Source organism: Capsicum annuum, chromosome 9, assembly GCF_002878395.1.
Source record: "Capsicum annuum cultivar UCD-10X-F1 chromosome 9, UCD10Xv1.1, whole genome shotgun sequence".
NCBI classification, from domain to species: Eukaryota; Viridiplantae; Streptophyta; class Magnoliopsida; order Solanales; family Solanaceae; genus Capsicum; species Capsicum annuum.
In genome coordinates, this window is record NC_061119.1 from 1,570,549 (window position 1) to 1,580,983 (window position 10,435).

General features: G+C 35.8%; 1 pseudogene; it reads right to left on the minus strand.

Moving 5' to 3' along the window:
- Window positions 1-473: 473 nt before the first annotated feature.
- LOC107841739 overlaps window positions 474-10,435 on the minus strand; it is a 16,346-nt pseudogene continuing 6,384 nt past the window's right edge.

The following is a 10,435-nucleotide window of genomic DNA, read 5'->3' on the forward strand; positions in this document are numbered from 1 at the left end:
AGAATAAATAATATTTAATTTTAAAAATAGATATTTATGGCGTTTGTTTTAGCTGCTTTAACCGTGATTTTACTATATCATCCCTAATTAATTATTATAAGTCATTTATTTATTAAAAGATTAATAATATTTAATTAAAAAATAGATGGCATGTCTGCCTATATTACCTCTAATTGCTTCGTGATTTACTATATTACCCTTAATTAATTATTATAAGTCATTATATATTAGAATTAATAATATTTTTTTTACTATATTACCCCTAATTAATTATTATAAGTCATTTATATATTTGAATTTATAATATTTAATTAAATCAGTGTACATTTATGTTTATATCTCATCAATATCGAATTTTAGTGCTAAAAAATATTTGTAATGTTGGGCCGGTGCTGACACGGGCTATGCACCTCTAGTATATATACATATACCGACATGCTTTATATTTAAAAAAATGTGATTTTAATTTGCTATTAATATAGTCTAAAAATATCAAATTGAGATACACAAAAATGTATAATTAAAATAATTTCATTTGTCAAATAAGTCTTCATTTCTTGAAATTCCTCTACCAAACATGATTTAGAAGAAGCAAAACTTTGAATCCATAACTCATCACCAATGGTTGTGTAAGTGTTGTTTGTTTCATTGTTCCTATGCCATGACCAATAATGTGCATGTGTCTCATTGTATACTTTCAATCTACCATGTCCAAAACTTGCCTCTCTAAACATTGAGATAATTGATGGGCTAGGTTTTCAAACCTTCAAAATATAAACAAGAGATATAAGCATCCAGTACCTCCTCGAATTATGACCAAAGTTGCTACGACACACTCCAACTTTACAGGGGTCCTATTCAGTGGCGGATCCACCTTGTAATCAGGGGTTTCACCCGAACCCCCTTCGACGGAAAATTATACTATTTTTATACAGTTAAAAATATTTTTATGTATATATAGTAGATGTTGAACCCCTTTCGATTAGTTCGTATGTTTACTTTTGAACCCCCTCAATGAAAATCCTGGCTTCACCACTGGTCCTATTACCCCCTGAACTCAATTTTAGCGCACCTTTTTGTGCTGACATGGCACCGTTATTACATAAAAAGAGGCCCAAATCAGCTAAAAAGGTTGACAAAAGGTGTCACGTCAGCACAAAAGGGTGACAAAAATACTCTAAAATTGAGTTCAGAAGGGTAATAGGACCCACATGAAGTTGTAGTATGTCGTAGCAAATTTAGTTATAGTTCAGGGGTACGAGATACTTCACTCTATAAACAAAAACAGTCATATATATTAGCCTATTGAAGACGAAATTAAGTAAATAAAAATGCGATCTATCTCTAACAAAGTTTTTTTAGATGATATCGTCAAACTTTCAGTATGGTGTCTGAATAGGCAGAGGTTCTGCTTTTGAGTCTCACTGACAACATCCATAAACAAAAAAAAAAGAGTAAAGCATCTAGTATTGTCACACCCCTATTTTTACCACATCCAATCCCGCTAGGGAAGGTTTTAGAGAAAATGAGTTTTTCCAATTAAAGTGACGTTTTGAATAGGAATTATTTTATTTACAGAGTCACCACTTGGAATTGAGTTTGGGTGTTTCAAGTCACCTTATTGAATCCCCAATCAAAAGGAAATGACTTGTTCTCTCCAGATAAGAAATTCGGTTGACCGATCGAGGGAAAGGTGTGAGGCACCCCTCGATTCCCGTGGTTCTAGCACGGTTGCTTTAATGACTTATGTCTGGCTTAAATATAATTAATATTTTGAATATAGAGGATTTGTAAGCCTAAAAGTTACTTATATCCCGCTTTTATTTATTTTTGAATATATTTAAAATTCTATTGATGTGTGGCTTACTGATAGTAGTACTTTTCGGCCTTACCACTAGTTTTGATATATTTCTCACGCCTTTGTGGCATTTATATATGGATCATTCCCATTTTCCCCAAGTCTAAGCTAGCAATATTCTAACATGCATGTTTAAAAATTTATCCGTCCCGATTAGATCGGCTTTAAAATGATATGTTAATTTTTGTTATAACGAATGGTCGGTAGCAGGGCTTTCCAACTTCATCGTTAACCTTCTCTTGTATGGAATCATGCACCTTTACACTCATATATTCGGAACCAAATTAATAACACTCACATTAATTACATATATCCACAAAGAGCAACTAAAAAAAAACAAGATAAGTAATTAAGATGGTTCTCTTTGTTTTGTTTTGTTTTGTTTTGTTTTGCCTTTTGTTTCTTGTTTTCTCTCTTTTTTTGTGTTGTGTCGCTAATATATATATATGGAGTAATATTGTGTTGACGTGACACCTTTTGTCAATCTTTTTAGTTGACGTGACATCTTTGATGCATGTGGACCACATTTTATGTAATAAAGGTGTCACGTCAGCACAAAAGGGTGACAAAAATATGCTAAAATTGAGTTCAGTGGGGTAATAGGACCTCTGTTAAGTTGGAGTGTATCGTACCAACTTTGGCCATAGTTCGGGGGGCTACTGGATGCTTATCTCAATAAAAGTTTTTGCTTAATTTCATCATCAACATGCCCCTCACGTGCCGGTGCGATTCTTTTTTGCGAACATGAGGTATATAGATGGTGTTGAAGACGAAGTTAATAAAAGTGTAGTCTCTACATATGTTAAGCTTTCAGATGAAACGAACACACCTCGAGTTAATTAACCAACTTTAAAACATAACAAGAATCAAAAAACTTACATCATAGCAAGTCCTTGTTAGCTCATTTGTACTTCGGGTACATAGAATCTGTATATTACAACACCAACTTCAACTTGAGTTCAAGTATAAACAAGAACACAATGAAGTATATCAAATACCGTCAACTGAAAATCAAAATGACCTTTCCAAGAGGTGTATTTTATTTTGCAGAAATTAAGATGAAACAGAAAATAGCCAAGTCGTCCGAATTCACGGATTTTCCTTAAGGAAATAATCTCCCTCACTGTACCCGAGGTTGTGAAATTTTTCCTCTCAGGATAAAATGGCTAACAGACCAACAGTACCTCAAACGGTTGAAATATCTTTGAACTCACAAAATGTTTTGAGTGATCACACAGAATATTTTTGAGACAAGAAGAGAATTTTTAATCTGAAAATTTTGTACTAAACCTGTAGAAGAAACCAGGTTTATATAGCCACAACATGCCTCTTCTGAAAAGAGGCAATGATTCACTCCAAAGTTTGCTCCTTTGCTGTAAGTTCATGTTTGTTCATCAAAAATTGCATCTTTTCCTGAACAGTCATCTTATTTCATGAATCAGTGTGTCACTTCATTGAAGGATTACATCCTTCTGAAGCATCATTTTGAACCATTGTAACCTTCTGTAGCCTCAGTTCAGAACAATGTATCATTTCTGAAGCACTAGTTCGAAAACAATGCATCAGTTCACTTGAAACAGTGCAACTGTTACTACATGTATATATAAATGGAGGTTCGAAATTGCAGAAAATTTTTTACTGCATTTTTGCTTGGCATCCGAGCGAGCGACGACGACGACGACGACGCGAGGCATCTATTTTTTCTTGCCTCACTTGCCATGTGGAGTAAGTGTTCTTGATTATAAACACTTTCAAGTTCTCTTCTTCCACCAATGTGGGAGAAAGAGTTAACTTTCTAATTTGGGAGTAAACTTTTCATTTTAGTGTCTCATTCCCCTTTACCATTTTATTCTCCATTTTTTCATTCACACTTCTTTCACATACTATGAACCCAACAATCCCCCACATGAATGGGGAAAGGCTATTTTTCGTAAAATTTTTACGGACAAGTATGGGATCATCAAGCAAAGATTAATTGCATCTGGATAAGTGGGTTTCCCTTTGAACTTTCCGTAGTGAACATGCATCGGATGCACTCGGTCAATCGGTAGATTTGATATCTTTGAACCGTCGAGCTTTAATGTACACCTAGACAATTCATGTCACCCAACCAGCCTTTTAACGTTTATGGTTCTCATGATTTTGTTCTTTTCAGCCATGAACACGTCCCGGGTTCATGAGAGCTTAGAGAATAGGCCTTTACTAACATTCTCTTTGAAGCGGCTTCTACTTTACCCTCGCATAGGTGATTTCTAAACGTTCAATCTTGTAGATTAAATTATTTGGTCGAATCTGCCAAATTTAGATAATCATTAAAAGACTTTTCACCTTAAGTCTTATCCTAGTTTACTATACATTGTCTACATCATGAGAATGGGTTGGGTAATTGACAATGTTGAACCTGTCAGACACAACTTTTTTTGATCTCCTTGAACCTAGCTCTTGAGATCTCCAGTTTTCTAGGTAGAGTTATCGTCATGTTGACTCGTCCTAGGCCTTAAATCCATTCCCTTGGATGCTCTTTTCGCTCCTTCTCTAGATAGGTCTTTTGTAAGTGGATCCGACACATTATCCTTTGACTTTACATAGTCAATAGTGATAATTCCACTAGAGAGAAGTTCCCTAACGGTATTATGTCTCCGTCGTATGTGACGAGATTTACCGTTGTACATTATGCTCCCTGCCCTACCTATTGCCGCTTGGCTATCACAATGTATACATACTAGTGCCACTGGCTTGGGCCAATACGGAATATCTTCCAAGAAATTCCGGAGCCATTCTGCTTCTTCACCGGCTTTATCTAATGCGATAAATTCAGATTCCATTGTAGAGCGAGCGATACAAGTCTGTTTGGATGATTTTCAAGAAACTGCTCCTCCACTGATAGTAAATACATATCCACTTGTGGATTTTACTTCGTTCGATCCGGTGATCCAATTTGCATCATTATATCCTTTAAGTACCGCAGGATATTTATTATAATGCAAATCATAGTTTTGAGTGTATTTAAGATACCCAAACTCTTTTCATTGCCATCTAATGAGTTTTGTTGGGATTACTCGTGTACCGACTCAATTTACTAATTGCACATGCTATGTCTGGTCGTGTACAGTTCATTATATACATTAAACATCCCAATACTCTTGCGTACTCCAATTATGAGTCACTTTCACCTTCATTCTTTTAAAGTGCAAAGTTCACATCCAATCGAGTCGAATTCCATATCCTTGAACTTGTCAAGTACTTTTTCGATATAATGATACTGTGACAATGCTAACCCTTGTGGAGTTCGATGGATTCTTATACCTAAGATCACATCTGCAACTCCAAGGTTTTTCATATCAAACTTGCTCTTGAGCATTCGTTTGGTTGCATTTATGTCACAAATATCTCTGCTGATGATCAACATATCATCCACATATAAACAAATAATGACTTGGTGATTTGGTTTGTCTTTAATATTTACATATTTGTCACATTCATTTATCTTGAATCCGTTTGCCAACATGGTTTAGTCAAACTTTGCATGTCATTGCTTAGGTGCTTGTTTTAGTCCACAAAGTGACTTAACAAGTTTACACACCTTATTTTCTTTTCCTGGAACCACAAAACCCTCAGGTTGTTTCATGTACATTTCTTCCTCCAAATCTCCATTTAGGAATGCGGTCTTCACATCCATTTGATGGATTTGAAGATCATATACCGCCGCCAAGGCAATTAACGTTCGAATCGAGGTTATCCTTGTTACTGGCGAGTATGTATCAAAGTAATCAAGGCCTTCCTTCCGTTTGAAGCCTTTTACTACAAGTCTTGCCTTGTATATTTCAGTAGTACCATCCGCCTTCATTTTCCTTTTGAATATCCATTTAGAACCTAGCGGTTTATTTTCGGGAGGAAGGTCAGCCAATTCCCATGTATGGTTGCTTAAGATTGAATCTATCTCACTATTGACTGCCTCTTTCCAAAAAGATGAGTCTGACGACGACATCGCTTCTTTAAATGTTTGAGGCTCATTTTCTAAGAGAAATGTTACAAAATCCGATCCAAACAAAGTTGACATTCTTTGACGTGTACTACGTCTTAGATTTTCTTCATTATGTACATTTTTCACTTGGTTCATCTTGAGGTCGTTTAGATCCTCCACTAGACTATTCATGTTTAATTTTATACGGGTAAATATTTTCAAAAAATTCAGCATTGTCTGATTCAATTACCGTATTTTCATTAATATCCGGATGTTTGGATTTATGAACCAAAAATCGACATGCTTTACTACTTTTAGCATATCCTATGAACACACAGTCCACCATTTTAGGTCCTATCTTAACCCTTTTAGGTATAGGAACTTGAACCTTCGCTAAACACCCCCACACTTTGAAATATTTCAAGTTGGGTTTCCTTTCTTTCCATTTTTCGTAAGGAATTGATTGTGTCTTACTATGGAGAACTCTGTTGAGTATACGATTGACCGTAAGGATAGCCTCCCCCTATAAGTTTTGTGGTAAACCAGAACTTATAAGTAAGACATTCATCATTTCCTTCAATGTTGGATTATTCCATTCTCTACACATATTTGCGCAAAAGGAGATTCATATTCTCCGCCCCTATCACTTCTTATCATTTTGATCTTTTTGTCTAACTGATTTTCAACTTCAGTTTTATATTGCCTAAACACATCTATTGCTTCATCCTTACTATTTAGCAAGTAGACATAACAATATCTAGTGCAATTGTCTATAAAGTTATGAAATACTTTTTCCCACCACGTGATGGTGTTGAGTTCATATCATAAATGTCAGTGTGTATTAAGTCTTAGGGATTGACGACGACGACGACGCGATGCATCTATTATTTCTTACCTCACTTGCCATGTAGAGTAAGTGTTTTTGATTATAAACACTTTCAAGTTCTCTTCTTCCACCAATGTGGGAGAAAGAGTAAACTTTCTAATTTGGGAGTACACTTTTCATTTTAGTGTCTCCTTACCCTCTACCATTTTATTCTCCATTTTTCCATTCATACTTCTTTCATATACTATGAACCCAATAGTCCTTCCCTATTTCCTCCATCTCCAATTGATAACACCAAATAATTAGTGAAATTTGTTATAATGTAAAAAAAAAGATAGTTCGGTGCACTAAAACTTCCGCTATACGCATATCAATTCCGGAGAAGGGCTCACTACAAGGGTGTATTGTACGCAACCTTACCATGCATTTCTGCTGGAGGCTGTTTCCAAGGCCTTAACCCGTGAACTCCTAGTCACGTGGCATCAACTTTACTAGAGCATTGTTACAATGTATGACCATACAATTAGTTATTTGTGAACTTTTTTCAAGAAAATTCGATTCCTTTTTTTATATGTCCGATTACCTTCAAGTCAAACTATGTCGATAATGTAAAAATTATTTATATTGTCGATCAGTATATCGTAGCGTATGTATGATGTATAAGTTTAGTAGTACTTACAAAACATTCATAAGCATGAACATGCCCTCCAAAGACAACATCAACTCTTTGCTTTGTACAACATTTTTTCCATTGATTTCCTCATACTTTCACCTTCCCCTTATGAGCTAAATTAGTGTTGTACCATGGTGCATGTAAAACCGCAAAAATCCATGGTGTCACCTCCCTATATCGACCTTCCCCAGGTCAGCTTGTAGCCACACGTGTATTGATCCAATTGGGCATCAAAACCCGCGTAGGACCCCAACATGATGACGTGGCACCCTACCACGTCGAAGGAAGGGAACAAAAGTACATCATAGTCACTTACACCAACAAGTTCTAAAGTTGAGGATGTCCATTCTGTTTGACCTAAGTCCCCTATTTAAACCATCATAATTAGTACATGATAATACAACAACAACATAATATAACCAGTGTATTTCCACCTAAAATATACGTACGTAGCTCATACCACCACCTTCGAAGAAGTAGAAAGAGGTTGTTTTCGATAAACCCCCCACTTGGGACAAAATTAGTACATGATAATACAACAACAACATAACATACCCAGTGTATTTCCACCTAAAATATACGTACGTAGCTCATACCACCACCTCCGAAAGAAGTAGAAAGAGGTTGTTTTCGATAAACCCCTGACTCAGGACAGAATTAGTACATGATACATTACATATTTGTTGCTCAGCCTCTTCAATAATATCGAGAGATGTGTGTTGGGTTTATTAAAAATTGTGTATTTTAGAGAATTCAACAGGAAAAAGGCATCGTTTTCACCCCAAACTATACAAGTCAAGTTCACACCTAAACTATATAAGTGACCTATTACACACCTTAACTATATAAAAGTGAAACTTTTTACACCCTGTAAAATATTATACCACTTACATGTGGTGTGGTGTTGCACACTCGCCTGCCACGTCAGCACCACGTCAGCGTGATACGAAAAAAATAATAAATTTATTATTTTCATAAATTTTTCTTTTTTCTTTTTAATTTAAATTCTTTTTCTTTCTTCTTCAATATCCAAAACCTCCATTGTTGTCCAAAACATCCATTGTTATGAGTTCAATTTTTTTTCTTCAATATCCAAAACCACCATTGTTGTCCAAAACCTCAATTGTTATGAGCTCAAATTTTTTTTCTTCAATGTCCAATTATAGATACACTTTTATGCATAGTGGAATCTAATTATATGTGCAGAAAAGTTTATCATTTTTTTTTCTAACTTGATATTTACCTTGTTTAGCAGACAAGGTGCGACACTAAAATTGCGTCAATTTTATCGCCGGTGAGGCAGCTCCGACGGCGATTGATTGATATACCATCGTGCACACCTAAACTCTACACACTACCCACACATTACAAAACCTCACTACCTCAGTAGTACTACAATTTCCTCCAAAACTAAAACCATCAAAACACCAACAACAACCTCAATCCCCAAACTGTATAATGGAAAGCTTCATAATGGAAAACTTCACCAACAAAAATCCAAATTTCTCCTCAGACAAGCCTGCTGATTATGAAAAACTTTTAGTGATTTTCATAGGGACAGGATCAGCAAAAATGGAACATAAATATGATGTTAAAAGTGCCTCAAAATGGGGTGTTTCTGGATGACTACTTAATGGAAGCTCTAATCCAATTATTGATGTATTTGCTAATGCTAGTTATATAGCTTGGTCAGCCTAATTATCAAACTTTCACTTTAAAACTTCATAATTAAATCATATAAACCACGATGTCAAATCAAAGATCAAACAATGTGAAAATTGTACCACAAAATGCAGAGGTTTTCTTGACATGGAAAGATTGAAAATTGTGAAATTTGAAATCTTTTGTACGCATTTGCAGCTCTGATGGGGTCGATAATTAGGTTCGGTGGTTGAATTGAATTGGGGGAAGAAGAAGAAGGAGGAATTTCACCCATTGTTAATCGTTCGAAACTTATTAGTAACTTGAAATTGGAATTGAAATTTTCAGTTTGGGAATTTTTGAATTTGGAGAAGAAGAAGAAGATGGATGCTGGGGATTTTTGAATTTGGAGACGAAGAAGATGGATGTTTAGAAACCTTCTGTAGACACCTAATTTTATCTTTCCGAAAGATTAGCTTTCACCTTTTTACCTTATCCTATCATGTACTCTCAACCATGTAATTATCCCTTCATAAAATGACAAAAATAACAACCCCTAACAATTTTTATCTTATCCTTACAAACTTTATCCTCACACCACTCCATACCTCTACCTTCATCTACCCTACCCTGCCACGTGACAATACCCCCCTCCCTCTATATTTTTTTTACACGGTGTTAGCTTGGAGGAAAAGAGATCTCACAATAGAAAAGGAGGAAGTTCACTGGAAAATTGGAGGAGAAGCACACACTCTCACACAATTTTCATCTCTCTAACCGAATACATACTCACAGCAAACACACAAACACTCATTATCCATCTTCTCTTCCACACACAAATCTTCTTTTCCACTCATACGCACTCTACACCTACCATGGACAAAGAACAGTAATTAGAGAGCGAGAGATCAAAACTGAGATTGAGAGTGAAAGGAGAGATCGAGAGAGACGGAGAGTGATCGAAAAACTGAAGGGAGAGAGGAAAAAGACGTTGAATTACACCGTTCCGGCGAGAACCCACCAGAAAACATCAAAACTCGGTTGATTCTCGAATTCCTATCGCTGCCAGAGCTCCGGGGAAACAATAACGACAAAATAGCCTTCTTCAGTTCCCGCTCTCAACCTGTCCAGTCCCCGATCCAGTGGGAATTGTTAAAAAATGAACGGAGCAGTAGATGGGTGTGCGAATTTAGTTACGGGTCTTTGTTATTTTCTCAATTTTTGATCTGGGTTGGTGAAAAACAGAGAAAAAGGAGATATCGAGCTCGGGTTTGTTGGTCGAGGTTCGAATTGAGGTTTTCCGAGCATAGTGTTATCTCCATATATATTGAAATCGACACATGAGGTCTAATTCTATCTCTTCTTATTTTATTTCATCATACGTGTTTGATTTGTGTGAGACGTGATTGAATATTGGGTGATATTGATTTGTTTTGCTTAATTTCGTTGAAGAAATGGTTGTGAATTGTTGAA